Here is a 14344-nt window from a genome sequence, read left to right as displayed (position 1 = left end):
AGAGAAACGAAGGAGTCCCGTGATAAATCAGTGAGCGAGGAGGAAGACGAGAGAGACATGCCGTTTAGTCAAAGATGAGAGAGACCCATGCTGGAGTGAGAGCATCACAGAGAGAGGTTGCGATGTAGTGAAATGGAATAAACAATTAAAGGAACAGAGGTACACACGTTTAGTGAGACACAGATGTAAGAGAGACAGAAAGAGGGGTAAGAGAGAGAGGGAGAGAGAGAAAGAGAGAGAGAGAAAGAGAGAGAGAGATGGTTAAACACCAAGGGATGGGAAAGACAACGACAATAGGAGAATAGAGTCTGATTGAAAGAGAAACATAGAGAGTTGTGAGAAAAAGAGAGAAGAGAGATGAAGAGGGAGAGAAGAAAGAGTGGAAAAGAGAGAGCGATGGAAAACGAGAGGAAGAGAGTGAGAGAATGGGGAGGGAAAAACGACATAAATGAGAAGCAGGTGAGTGGATTCAGTTAGCGACAGGAGAGAAAGAGACAAAACATCCTCTTCATGGTGCATTTCGGCTACTCTAGGCAGCTGCCTTATAGCACCAGCACGGAAGCCTATGAGAGGGAATCAGCATGGAACCAGTGGCCTCAAAGCTCTCCCTGTTGCTCGGGCACCCGGCATATTTACTAATCTTTCACACAACGCAGGGCGGTAAGCACAGTTTCAGTGCTGCGGTTCATGAAAAGAGCAGAAATGCTCCATATGCAGAAATGTTTCCCCTTTCCAGTGATGTAGAGCCGTGGTGCTCCCCACTGGTGCAGGAGCACTGTGTGCAGCCTAGCTCCAACGCTGGTACCCTTGCACAATAGTAATTGTTTTTGTGCAGAAGGGCATAACTTCCTGTACAAAAACAATCCTTAGAGGCATTTCCTCTTTCTAAGTGTGATGTGGAAAGCATCAAGCATGCGGGAGAAAGTGAGGATGAGAATTAAAGATATTTCTCCTTGTTACACCTCACCAGAAAGGCGTAGCATTTTGACGCATTCCCAGATTTACTAGTTTTAGCACATCTGGGAATGTGCTTAAACCATGGGTGTGTGTACGGGAACACCCACGCTCCACCCTTGGAACGCCTCCCCAGACGCAGTGACACACAGTAGCACAAAGGGCTTCCTTACGTTACTTTATTCTTTACAAACCCATTCAAGGTGGCATAAATCACCGCTTGAGTGGCTTAGTAAAACCCAGTTAAGGGCTTCCTTTGCCTCGCGACAACTTGCGTCATGTAAGGACAATGCAAGGCATTTGTAAATCGAGGCCTTGGTGAGAGATCCCTACTTTTGTGACTAAGGTCATGGGTGGGTTGAGCCTGAAGTGTCCCCTAGAGGTGGGCGAACCAAAAACCTAACAGGGAGAACTTCAGCAAGCGTCAGACGTGGCTCTAAGATCCTGCGCATGAGCAGAGCTGACCCGAGCATTGGAAATATTCGACATTTGAATCAAGTAACACATATGTAAAAAGATGTTGTAGTCTGTTCTTGAGCATGAGGTAGAGTTAGTGGATCGGAATATATCATAGCACTGAGAGGCATTTATTAAAAGTGATAGTTTTTAACATGGACTTAAACATTTCATGCCCTTCCCTATTGTGTGACAACTATAACACAAGTGAACTAAGAGTTAACTTGTCGTAATGTGGCCTAAGTTATTTTCATACATCAAGAAAGGTTATATTCTGAAATCAAATGAGAGGTGTTTCGACAGAGCACCTCCCGAACCACGTAGTTGAAGATACTCTCATATGTGATAATGAAAAAAGAGTCTTGTTGAAATTAGATATTTGCCCAGGATCACACCATTTGGTCATGCCAAAAAGCAGGGACTGATCCCAGGTTTTCTAGTTTTGCATTGTTCAATTGAACTGCAAGAGGGCCATCTCTTTCACGCTCCTTTATTTACAGAAGACCCTGCTTTGTCTGTAATTCTTTGTGCTTGAGATTAGAGCATGGATGGCAGGCAGGAGAAAGCTCAGCTCCTTATGGGCTTGAGGGTCCAAGAGATCCTCAGGCCGAGCCAGCCAAGCATCTGCTTTGAGGCCGGCTCAAGCTTTGTGTGGCCCACCCACCTTTAGAGTCCCCGACCTTCCCCTTTCCACCCCTGGTGCTAAGGTACGCCCTATCTGATCTATCTCTGCCCTACAGGGATACAGATGTTTTCCATTTTCATCCGCGGCTTTGGGTGGTGTTTATTGGCACTGCTGGTCACCACAATTGCATCCCTGTCTGAATTTTAACTCAGTCCCTTATGGTTCCAGAGATGTTGTGTCTAATTCACAAAGAAATCTGGAGCTTTGCACCCCAGTGTTTACTACTTCACAACTGGAAATCCTCAAAGATTTCCAGGAGTATACCTCAAAAACTGCATCATTCGCAGGTTTACATGACTATTCCTGGAAAATAAGATTTATTTTCTTGTGGTAATGTGCAATTGTATACAGTGTATAAAAGTGATGTTGTGTGTATGCAGTCCCAGCTTTTTTCTTTTTGCTTTCTCCATGTGGAAGCGTTTTTCACAGTCAATAAATCCCTTTCCCAACATCACCATCAATTTTAGGGGTGTTCCATGCCCATTACCACTCTTTCTAGGGGTTTACTCCTCAAACCATATCCAGGAGATGAATGTGTCTGACGAACTCGAAAGTTTGAAGGTGTTCCCAAACTTTCCTGACTGCCCTACCTTCTATTAGAGTTCACCAATTCTTAATATCACTCCGTTTTAAAGTAGTATTGAACATCGATAAATTGTGCCGATTCACCTCATGTGAATTCCTTGCACTTCTACATCAAGACATTTATGAGTGTAATCTGAAGTTATACACAAATAGACTTCTGAATTGGCCCCTATGTTCATTGAGGTTGTGGGCGGACACTAACCCTAATCCCCCAATTACCAATATCAGCTGGCGAGCCTATGGGTCCAGCTGGTACCCAGATCCCAGGGGTGCTTGCGATACAAGTCCTTAAAATTTAGGCCATCCCAGGCCTGCAGTAGTTGCCCTGATTTAATTTGACATTGCAGCCAGGTTGATTCCTCACAGGTTTCCATCTGAACCCTGTCTGAATACCTGGACAACGACTTCCAGACCCTCGATTGCTTCATTAAGTGGACACCAAGACTTTGTGACTTTGGGAACTAGCCGCTGGTCCTCCTGAATCATCACTTTAGACTTGGACAGGGTCCCTGTTCCATCTGGGAGTTTGTTATTCAGGTAACTGGAGTTTTTCGTTAAAAATGTTTGCAATTTTCCAGACACCTGAGTTGCAACTTACTGAGTTGTCCAACATTATACCCTGGGACACTGGAAAAGGTAGGACAAGTTGTTGTACCCTGTACATAGAGACACAGGTAGCCATGTAGTATTTTCCAAGTCTTCTTTATTGGTTCCATGTCAAGGTAGCATCAATCTTAGTCCAGCCAGCTCTGGTCAAGTACTAGCCATGTACCAGCCCCACCAGGAGCAACCTGCCTAGCCGCTCAGCCCATCTCCAACGGTCCCCACTCATCCACACGGGCACCCAGGCATTCCACGCATCACAGTCACACCAACATTCCGTCACCATCTCTCACTCTGGCTGAGCAGCTAGAAGGACGTAGGCTGATTACATGTAAATGTAATACTGAGGATATAACATTATCCCTTTCCTTTTAAAATGAAAACAAAAATTACAATTCTAAAGGAGAGAACTATACACAAAAAGCGGTAATGTTCGGAACTGAGGGATGCAACTAAAAGCAAAACATCACAAGAGAGTGAACAATACAAATCAAGAAAAGATGGGCAAAATACGACATCAAAATATACGAGCATCAATATCCCCCATCCTCCCCATGAAAATTATCCAAACATTTCGAAGCGTAAACTTGTAGAAATACAAGTACAAATAGTAATACTTTGTAACATAGGACAACACACCCCACAACCAATCTCAAAGAAGATATGTGGAGTGACGCAAAAGGTAACACACCCCGCGACACCAATCCCAACTGCAAGGGAACTAACAAGATATGGGACAGCGACCCATGAAACTGTGTGAGGGGCTGGCACCCATAACACACACCCTATGTTGGGTTGTACCTTAGTACTGTGCGCAACAGGTAAATGGGGTCTAAACCCATATCCTAACCCTGTGTAATGGTTATACTATATAACGATTATGTGTGGGAACTCACCCATGGCCCAAACCTCATGTAGAGGTCACTAACTGGGACTCAAACCCAACCCAAACTTAGACAAAAGGAATCAATTGTGAAGGGACTATTACCCAAACCCATCCCTCCTTTAAGGGAACACTGTGATGACCAATCACTAGAAAACATGGCCGACCCATCCTTTGAGTGAAAAGCTGTGGCATCACGAAATATGAAAAATGTGATAATACAAATACAATTCCATTTACTGTAGAACACTAGTGACCTGTGCCCCACGCCGGTGAGCGACCTCTCACCCGAGGTGTTCTAGGTCAGAATTTTCCCTGCGTAAGGGAACCAAAAACACAACCCCACCAACCAAATTGCTAGACTTCACACAAAATATTTGGAGACAATTTGCATTTGAAAGATACACAAAGACCATCAGAGTTGTGCTGCTCAGTGTGCACATGTACAGTGCACGTAGCCTGATAGAAATGAATGACGGAAATAGAAAACGTAGAGCCGTGGAAACCCCCGTAAATAACCCCTGCTCTCACCTTGCGCACGAACTGAAGCTTGTTAAACAGAACATGTAAAGAATGTGTCACTGTCAATACAAAAGTCAGGGAAGCCATCAGCAAGATGGTGTATATGTACACCTTCACTAAGTATGAGCGCTTAAATAAGTATACACACTATAAACGTCTCCAGCGTTATATTTCCTTGGCTCTTCATGCAACGTGAGCCATACAGGACACCCCGCGCGCTGGATATCAGCCTGCCTGCTGCTCAGCCCATCTCCAACTGTCACCACTCATCCACTCGGGCACCCAGGGATTCCACGCATCACAGTCACACCAACATTCCGTAACCATCTCTCACTCTGGCTGAGCAGCTAAGAGGACCGAGGCTAATTACATGTAAATGTAATACTGAGGATATAACACAAGTTTCACGCCAGAAAACGCTTGAGACATTGTAGCATCCTCTACGGCACCCCTGCTTCAATGACTGACTTACTACCTATACTTATGACACTCTTGGTACCGTCACCAAGTTCTCTTGGCTTAGATTGTACCACTCCTACTTAAGTTTTAATAAAGTACTCTGGGGCAGATGTACAAGACCCTATCGCCACCACAGCGTCACTTTCTACAACGTTGTGGTGGCGATAGGGGCTGCGCTTTATATACAAGGCAGCGTTAAGCCACTTAACATGGCTTAACGCTGCCTCGTAAATAAGGCCCCCTTTCACCCTATGCTTAGCGTGAAAGGGGTGGGCAGTGGGTGTTGCGGTAGGTGTTCCACCACAACACCCATTGATTTTGACGCATCCCCCTATTCACAAGGGTGGCATAAATAGGAGGCAATGCCAAAATTAAAGCAAGGGAAAACCTGGTCTCAAGTTGGCGACGCGAAGAGAAATGCATTATTTCTCCTCATTTTTGCTTTTCCATGTGTGCTGCCTTGTGCAGCACACAAAGAAAAAGTAAAATGCCTTGGATTGTTTATGTACAGGAAGGTCCTCCTTCCTGTACATAAACAATCTTTTTTTTTAAATGCTATTTTGTGGCGTCCATGTGTGCTGCATTAAGCAGCACACATAGAAGTGACAAAATGGCATTTAAAGAAGAGACACCTTCCTACACATAAACAATCCTCCCCTGCACGCAGACACCCTTGCACTATGGTGCAAGGGTGCCTGCGTTGGTGCTACTCTGCTAAGTGTAGCGCCAGAACAGGGGGAAACGCAAGGCTGCACAATATTCTTGTAAATATGGTGCAGACTTGCATTTCTGAAGTGGAGGAGTGAGACATTAAGCCATGACAGCTAACGCCTCACTCCGCCACTTCCTTGAACATATGCCCCTCTGTGTCTTCTTTCGGTTGCTTCAGAGAGCCAAAAGGAAGCCTTCAGAGCACCGTGGATACAATAGCTGGACAGATCCCCGTCAATGCTGGTTTCCATCTAATGGATGAAGAGTTTCTGGTGAATGAAGATTTATCTAAACTCACAGTGGTGTGGAAAGCATTTGAGGGATGGGTGTGGTGTGTAAGTAGGCCATGTAGTGTTTGTAATCAGTGTGCAGCTCAGCAATGGAGGGAGGCATTATTCTTCCTTGCATTGCTTGAATTTAGACACCTGGGACAAGAGGCTCTCTATTTTCAGGAAAAAGCATTTTTTGGCAAAGAGGTTATCAAGAAGCAGGAACGTTTTGGTCACTTTTGTCCTAGAATTATCGGAACAGAACAACTGGAAGCAGGAATCCTGGTGTCAAAGATCCCGTCCCCTGGTTAGTTGTATAAACTTGCAAAATCTAGAGTAAATATTTGAAGGTTCTACCAGTAGTTGTGCAGAGAGGACTATCTCTCTTCCCTTTCTTCTCAACATCAAGTTAAGCAGACACAGGCCTTAGCAGAATATTTTAATTTAGGAAGTCCCTTGACAGTAGGTATATGCGTACTACGTAAAAAGGGCCTCTCCAAGACCGCTCATGCACAGAGTTTCAAGGATGAACTTTTAACCAAATGTTAAAACTAATTTAATTGACTATGAAACACTCAGTAGGTGCCCAAGCTTTTCTCATGGAGTGTGGGTGCTATTTTAAAAACCTAACAAATGATATTTAAGAGTGACTCATGTAGGCCTATATTTCTTCTATACACATTATAAAAAATGCTGGAGAATCTTCTGGCTTGAGTTGTTTGGTTATTGAACAGTCCTATGTGGCAGTCCTGCAGCAGACTGGGTTAGAAAGCTGTATGCTGCCCTCAACAGTTCACATGTTTACAGTACAGCATTGAGATTGGTTAATTGATTACATTATGTGGGCTGATAACTCAGCCCACCTGGATCCAGCTGAGTCATCCCAGCTCAGCGGGTGGCAGCTAGAACATTTATCAGAAATAAAAGATTTCTCTGACATGAATCAGGTCCCTTTGCAGTTTTCAATGCTTGATGCAGAGAAGGCATTTGGCCTGAATTTGTCAGAGCTATTTTCTACCTCCTAAATACATCCAAGACAGATTTGATTTTCACTGTTTGGAACAAAGGAGAAATTCCAACGTTTTCGCAGAAGAATTTAACCATACTTTTCTTCCAAGTTTTCTTGGAATATATAAAGTTTCAGCAAAAGCATAAGATCTGCATAAATTGAACCGCCCGCCCAAGCACAGTACATTTGAAACTAGTTGAAGGCTGAGTGGCATCTTTCTCTGACATTGGTGTATTCCATATTCCATATGAAGATGGTAACTTTGCCTCAAAGTATTTTGGATTTTGTAACTATGCCTTGTTCGCTGAAACTAGTGTTTTTGTTTGGATACATGAGGACATAATGTCTTTCATTTTGGTTGGTTAAAGTCAAAGAATGAGCTGCAAAAAGCTTCCGGGATGAAGGGGTACTGGAGGGAACTTTACCAGACTCTCAGAATTGTTATTGGGCCTTAAACTTTTTCTCTTTTCAGTTTAATTGAGAGAAGTTGGTTGCTTTGACCCACTGTGGACTCTTACAAATAATGGCTAAACCTCACGCGTGCACATGGTTGTATGTGCAAGTGATGGTCCAAAGCTGTTTCCTGTGGAAAAATCCCAGTAATCTGTGAAATGTGATGTGTGAGGGTTTTGTGATCTGAGGACAGGCTGGGTTTATGGTAGAGGGTGGAGTGGCTGGACATAGAGCTGCCGGGATGCTTGGAAACTAAGCTGGAGGAAGTGAGCTGGTTCTTTCTCACTCATGGGCGTAACAATAACCCCTGCAGCCCCCGCGTTGTGGGGGGGCCCGATCTCCAGGGGGCCCCCTTGGGAACTGTGCACGGCCAGGCATGAGAGCTCTTGTCTGGGTCCGGAGCGTGGCCCAGCCGTGCCAAGTATCACGGGTTAGCCTGGCGCATTTGAAGGCGGGTCCCCACATCACCGCAATAAAAAGGATTATCACCCATATTGTTCGCATCTCCATTTATCAAAGCGCTTTGGGGTCATTTCGGCGTAGTTCAGCACTCTGGGGCAGATTGACAAGCCCCTTGCGCCACTTTTGCGTCACTTTTAACATGGGAAAAGTGACGCAAAAGTGGCACAAAGGGCTTGTAAATCTGCCCCTCTCTGTTTACTCATTACAAGGCAAGGTAGCAATGGTTGCTTTAGAAATCGCCCCTGGGCCCCGATTGCTACAATTTTATCTCATCCACTCCTTTTGTTACATTTCATCAAGACCTCGGGACCCCTGTGCTGCTGTGATAGAATCGCACGCTCTACGCCACCCACCCCTACCCTTCCACTTCCCCACTGCTACAACCTCAGAATGTGCCCGAGTGAAATTTTAATTATGCCGATGATACTTGAATTACCCAATGTCACATAATTTTCACCCGCAGGAAACTCGTTCTTTCAAATAAAACAAGCATTTACAATGCAATGGTCTCGGCAATATTATAGGTAGAGCTATTGGTATTGCTCATTATTTTTTTTATCATTTTTGTATCCCTAAATAAATGGCATTGTCATTTCTATTGGCATTAGCTTTTTTTTGCATATGTGATACCTATTGCATTAGCAGAGAGAGAGTGAGGTAGTGAAATAGAGAGTGAGGTAGTGAGAGAGAGTGAGGTAGATAGAGAGTGAGGTAGTGAGATAGAGAGTGAGGTAGATAGAGAGTGAGGTAGTGAGATAGAGAGAGTGAGGTAGTGAGGCAGAGGGATGTTGTGAGGTAGTGATTTATAAGCATAGAATGATGTTGTGATGTAGTGAGATAGAGAGAGAGGTAGTGAAAGAGAGAGTGAAAGTGAGTTAGTGAGATAGAAAGAGTGAGGTAGTGAGATAGAGAGTGATTGAGGTAGTGAGTGAGAGAGTGAAGTTCTGAGGTTGTGAGCTAGAGAGTGAGGTAGTGATGTTTTGAGAGAGAGAAGTTGTGAGATAGTGAGGTAGTGAGGTAGTGAGATATAGTGGAGTAGTGAGGTAGAGAGAGTTATGTAGTGAGAGAGAGTGAGGTAGTGAAACAGTGATGTAGTGAGGGAGAGGGATGTTGTGAGGTAGTGAGATGTAAGCAGAGTGGTGTTGTGATGTAGTGAGATAGAGAGAGGTAGTGAAAGAGACAGTGAAAGTGAGTTAGTGAGATAGAAAGAGTGAGGTAGAGAGATAGAGAGTGAGTGATGTAGTGAGTTAGAGAGAGAGTGAAGTTGCGATATAGAGAGTGAGGTAGTGAGAGAGTGAGGTAGTGATCTTTTTAGAGAGAGAAGTAGTTGGAAGTGCATTTGCTCTGAGCTCATTCACGAATACAAATAAGTGATACAGTACTTACATTTACTTTTTAATTGTGTTCTAAAGTGGAGAACATGGACTTCATTATATTTGTGCTGAAGAATCGTTTGTGAGAGGCAGATAAACTAGTCTGCTGACCTTTAGCAGAAATATGGATGTCTTGTGTGTAAGACTAAACAAGTACTTTTCAGTCTCTCAACAAATGTTCCATATAAGCATAATGTAGCCAATCGCTGAGGTGCCTGTCATCATTTGGAAAAGATATGACTTTTAGATGCCAACTATTAATATAACATATTGTGCTTACCACGAATAAAGTGCAGTGGATAAATGGGACCCTTCGTTTTTGAGCTGAATAGCACGTTGGAATGGTTACTCGTTGCATGGCATGTGCATGCATCAAAATCTGTATGAATTTACGTTTGTTATGCCTCATTTCAGTCTAAAGAACATTACCATTGCCCGTGTTTACGAGTTGTGCATTGAAATGCTTTCATTCTGTTAGAAACTTCCGGCTTCGAGGATAAATAGGATATGTAAAATATTACTCACTAAATCCCTATGCAAAGAATTGTTGAGAATTCTGTGGTGCTTCTTACTTTAGGTAGAAGTTTAATAGAAAATTATGTAAATGCAGAAGTCTGTAGCCCTTCCTCCTTACACCATGCTTGGGTATCACGTGTGTATGTCTTGTCGGTATCTTTTATTTAGTTAAAGCAAGGCAAACCAAGCTAACTGGTTCAGTCGGCGTCTTTAAGGAGAGATTCTATCTGTTGAGTCATCCCTACCTAGTATATACATGCAACGAGCGCCATTTTACTGAAAGGCAGGGATAATCAAATGCACGAGCCTGTATTCACTTGAGTAATTTATCATCACAGCATCTGCATTCCTGCGTCCTGCTTTATCCATTACTATTCCAACTCTCGTCTCTCAACACAGGATTTTCCTTGTACTCTAAAGGCTAAAGATATGCCAGAAGGCAACTGCGTGCCCGAATACGTTTATGTACCACACTGCACAGCGCGTGACACTAGTTTCTTAAAAACATAAATGTATGAGTTGGAAAGGCACGTCAAGAAGTCTTATCGATTTTTTTTTTTTTTGTTCATATTTGATACACAGAGCGAAAGAAGAAACATTAAGTAATATTTAAACAAAACCCACTAGACTTGCTCAGAAACAGTTACAGCCGCAAACTGTATGTGACAGGGATTTGTGAAAATCTCAGTTCGCAGATGCCTTGGGTGAGTGATAAGTAGTAGCTTGTATGTCATCCTCCAGAGCCCCTCTTGCATCGTACTTGCGCCTCTCCCTCCATTCCGAGGTTAGGCGAAGAGCTTCGGGTGTTTCTGTGGCCCGGATCTTCGGCTCTTCCGTGCTCTTTCGGCTGTCTCCGACAGTCATAGTTTCTCTGGGGGAGCTCACGGGGCTCCCGGTTGTGCACGATCCCAGAGCTGTTTGCTGCTGGTGCCGCAGCGCGGACGGCACTGGAAGATAGCGGCAGGGCTGAGGGTGGAGCGCAGCCACCGGGATCCTCGGGAGGAGGCTGTGGGTCTGTGATGCGCACAGGGAAGCCGGGCATGGAGCAGGCTGCACCTGGGAGCTGTGCACAGGATACCCGAGCCCGGCGCCGCCCACAACGCCCTCGGAGCTTCGCGTGATTGCTAAAAAATGGCAGATGGAAGCTTCCAAACTTTTTCGGATTCGAGGGCGTGTTCCTGCTGTTCAAAAAAGGGCATGGCTAAAAAGTGGAAAGAACAGCACGGAACACGCCCCCGAATCTGAAAAAGACGGAGCCTATTTGGAGGGACGGCTCTCTCCTCCAATGGCTGGCCTCCGTTTAGGAAGCCAGCCAATGGAGGAGAGCCAAAAAGAGAGGCGGGCTAAATAGCCACTCTAAGAAACATTAAATCTCCGGACTATGGTCCCTCGACCTAAAAATGTACTGGGAGTTTTTCTACTCACACCAGTGCTTTGGTGTGACATGTCACTTTTTACGCAGAGTACGTCTTTGCACGAAAACAAGATACTGACAAACCACATATCCATCTCAAAGCTTCATTTTGTAAAAAAATTAAAAACACACAATTGCGTACAGCCCTTTTGAGAATGAGGCCCCTCGTCCTCCTACCCCTACAGAGAAGAGAACTCCCCTTTGACTCATCGGTTTCACACACTGACAAGACTTTTCAGAGAATGGATTATAGCAACAGAGTGAAAATGATTTAAAGTGCTTTCAGCAAAGTGCGAGTGTGTGTGCGTGCACGTGTTTAACAGTAATTGTGAGAAGGAGGGCGTGAATTTGTATGTGTAAAAGAGTGAGGGCCTGAATTTGAATGTGAACGAGTGTATATGAGACTGAGCTACTAAATGACTGAGAATGAATAAATGAGTGAGCATGAGTGAGAAAGATGTGTCAATGACATTATGCATGAGGGAGCAGCATGTAAACATAACCGAGTGCACGTCAGTTCTAAACTGAGAGTGCGAGCTTGAATGATTAGAAGTTATTGCATTAGGAGTGCAAACGTGTGTAATGTGGTGTGGTGGGGGTAAATATAGTCATATGTGAAAATGAGTGTGAATGTATCACTAAAAGTGACAAAGCGTGTAAATATGTGCGTGTGAGAGAGAGACAGTTGGTAAACTGTGTGTGAGTGTGAATGAAGAGGTGCAAGTCACTGTGTGTGAGAGGATGTGAAGGAGTGCAAACGCATATGAAGAAAAGGTTAGTGAAAAGGGACACATATGGACGTAGAAACAGAAAGTAGTCCACAAGATATGGCCCCACCGAGCCTGTCCTGCCTGCTGCAGATACTGCACTAAGGGCCTACTTACTCTGCCCATACCCCTGCAGACCCTGGGGTGGGATGTGCCCTCACACAGTGAGCCATCTACCCTATTCACACACCTGCCACAGTCCTTGCCCTTCGTGGCCTACTATTCACACACCTGCCACAAACCCTGTTCTGCCTACCCTACTATTCACACACCTGCTACAGACTCTGCTCAGTGACCCACCTGTCCTGCGCACACCTTACCATTAAGTCTCCCGCCGGGGCGGCGGCACACTCTCTCCCGGGGCTGCCTGAGCGCGAGGCAGCAGTGCCAGCCCTCACTAGGGTGGGCACCATGAGATGGACTTTCGGGCACGGTGCCCGGGTACAAGCACGCAGCGGCACCAGCCTTCACCGCTGTGGGCACCGCGATGTAGGCAGCAGGGCAAACACTCACCAAGGGCCTCACGGCAACCTTGCTTGCACCCAGCTAAAATTAACGCTCACTCCAGGCCGCTTTTGTCTCCAGATGCTATTTTTAGGGTGCCAAATTGAATTCACGCTGCTCTTTTCGACTTCCGCCTAGAAGCAATTTACAAGGCACAGGTGACTCTTGAGCACAGTGGCAACTCCAAAGACAGCGCCTGGAGCCTGCAGGCGGTAGTGAAAAACAAACTTGCCGCATTCATGCGGTGGGGAAGATCAGTTGCTGGGCAGGATGGTGAAAGTGCAGCTCAGTGCTGGGGTCGGTGGTGTAACAATGCTTGGCATGCACGGATGGTGCTCAGTCAGCGGTGGTGATGGTCAACAGTACCCACTGGTCGTCGTCAAACACCTTTAGTGCAAGCTCAGCAGCGGTCACTATTCAAGGGCTGCTCAGTGGGCCTCGGTGATAGCTGTGAAGGCAGAGGCCATGGGGCGTAGGATGAAGGCAAGCTCAGGATCAGTCCCTGGTCGAAAACAAGCATTTGCAATGCAATAGGACTTGCATTTACACGAGACCTATTGCATTGCAAACGGGAGGGAGGGCGGAGGGTGGCACGGACAACAGGAGTGCTGGGGAGGGGGGGAGAAAGCACAGACATGAGGAGTGCGGAGGGAGGAGGCAGAAGGCATGGACAACAGGAGTGCGGGCAGAGGTAGAAATCATGGACCTCGGGAGTGCAGGGGGATAGGGGGAGAAGGCACGGACAACTGGAGGGAGGGGGTAGTAGAGAAGGCAGTAGGAGAACCTCAACAAAGTAAAGAGTGCTCACAGTCTAAATAACACATACCGTGTAACACTCGAAGTAATGGGGCCAGTAGCCATGGGAGGATACAAATGACGACATGGCCGTCATAAGGAGGAACTAACAGGCCTATAAACCAACCACAAGGCAGCATTTACGAAGGACAAAGACACAAGCCAATGAAAAATAGGGGCGGGGAGTGGGCGGGGCTTCCCTCACGTACTAAACTACCACAGATCATCCCCAGAGCAACGCTTGGGTGCGGGCTCAGGGCTCAACCTAAAAATGAAGGTGGATTGCATGTGGATGAATTTTGCCGATCTAATTTTCTGTTAAGCAACTTAATTGGTGGACAAAATGTCTGATTTTAGCTTGACAAACAACATACAAATAAAATTGGTACGATGAGTATTAATAATAGTTTTCTCAGGAATTAAGAGACATTTGCAAAAGAAACACTTCACAGCTTCTCACCACCAACCAAAACAGCCACCCCTAACAATATTACACAACTTTTTTGGATTGAACATTTTTTATTTTCATAGGTGAAACGTTCCTGGAAAGGTAACTGGCAAATATTCAGGGGATGGCCAACAAATTGTGTTCAGTGAAAAGTTAAAGGTCCTTTATCAGCCCACAAAAGAGACAATCACCCTTAAAAATCTGGAAAAGACTGCCTGGTGAACGTAGATTATCCAGCACTGGCAGAACAACCAATCGAGTCAGTGCCTTTGGTAAAACACAAAGATTCTGCAAAATGGTGTTTGCGTGGTAGGGTGGAGTGTGGGGATGCGGGGCTGCACATGCCTTCTGTTGATATTTCTGTTTAAAATCACAAGACACGGGCTCGAATTTTGGCGGGGCTGTGTCTGCACTCATCCTTATCGGGCCGATAACACCAGGACTGCTCGGTAACTACGACATGTGTAAGATATATC

The sequence above is a fragment of the Triturus cristatus genome, chromosome 9, assembly GCF_964204655.1.
Source record: "Triturus cristatus chromosome 9, aTriCri1.1, whole genome shotgun sequence".
Lineage (NCBI taxonomy): Eukaryota > Metazoa > Chordata > Amphibia > Caudata > Salamandridae > Triturus > Triturus cristatus.
This window is presented reverse-complemented; position numbering follows the sequence as displayed.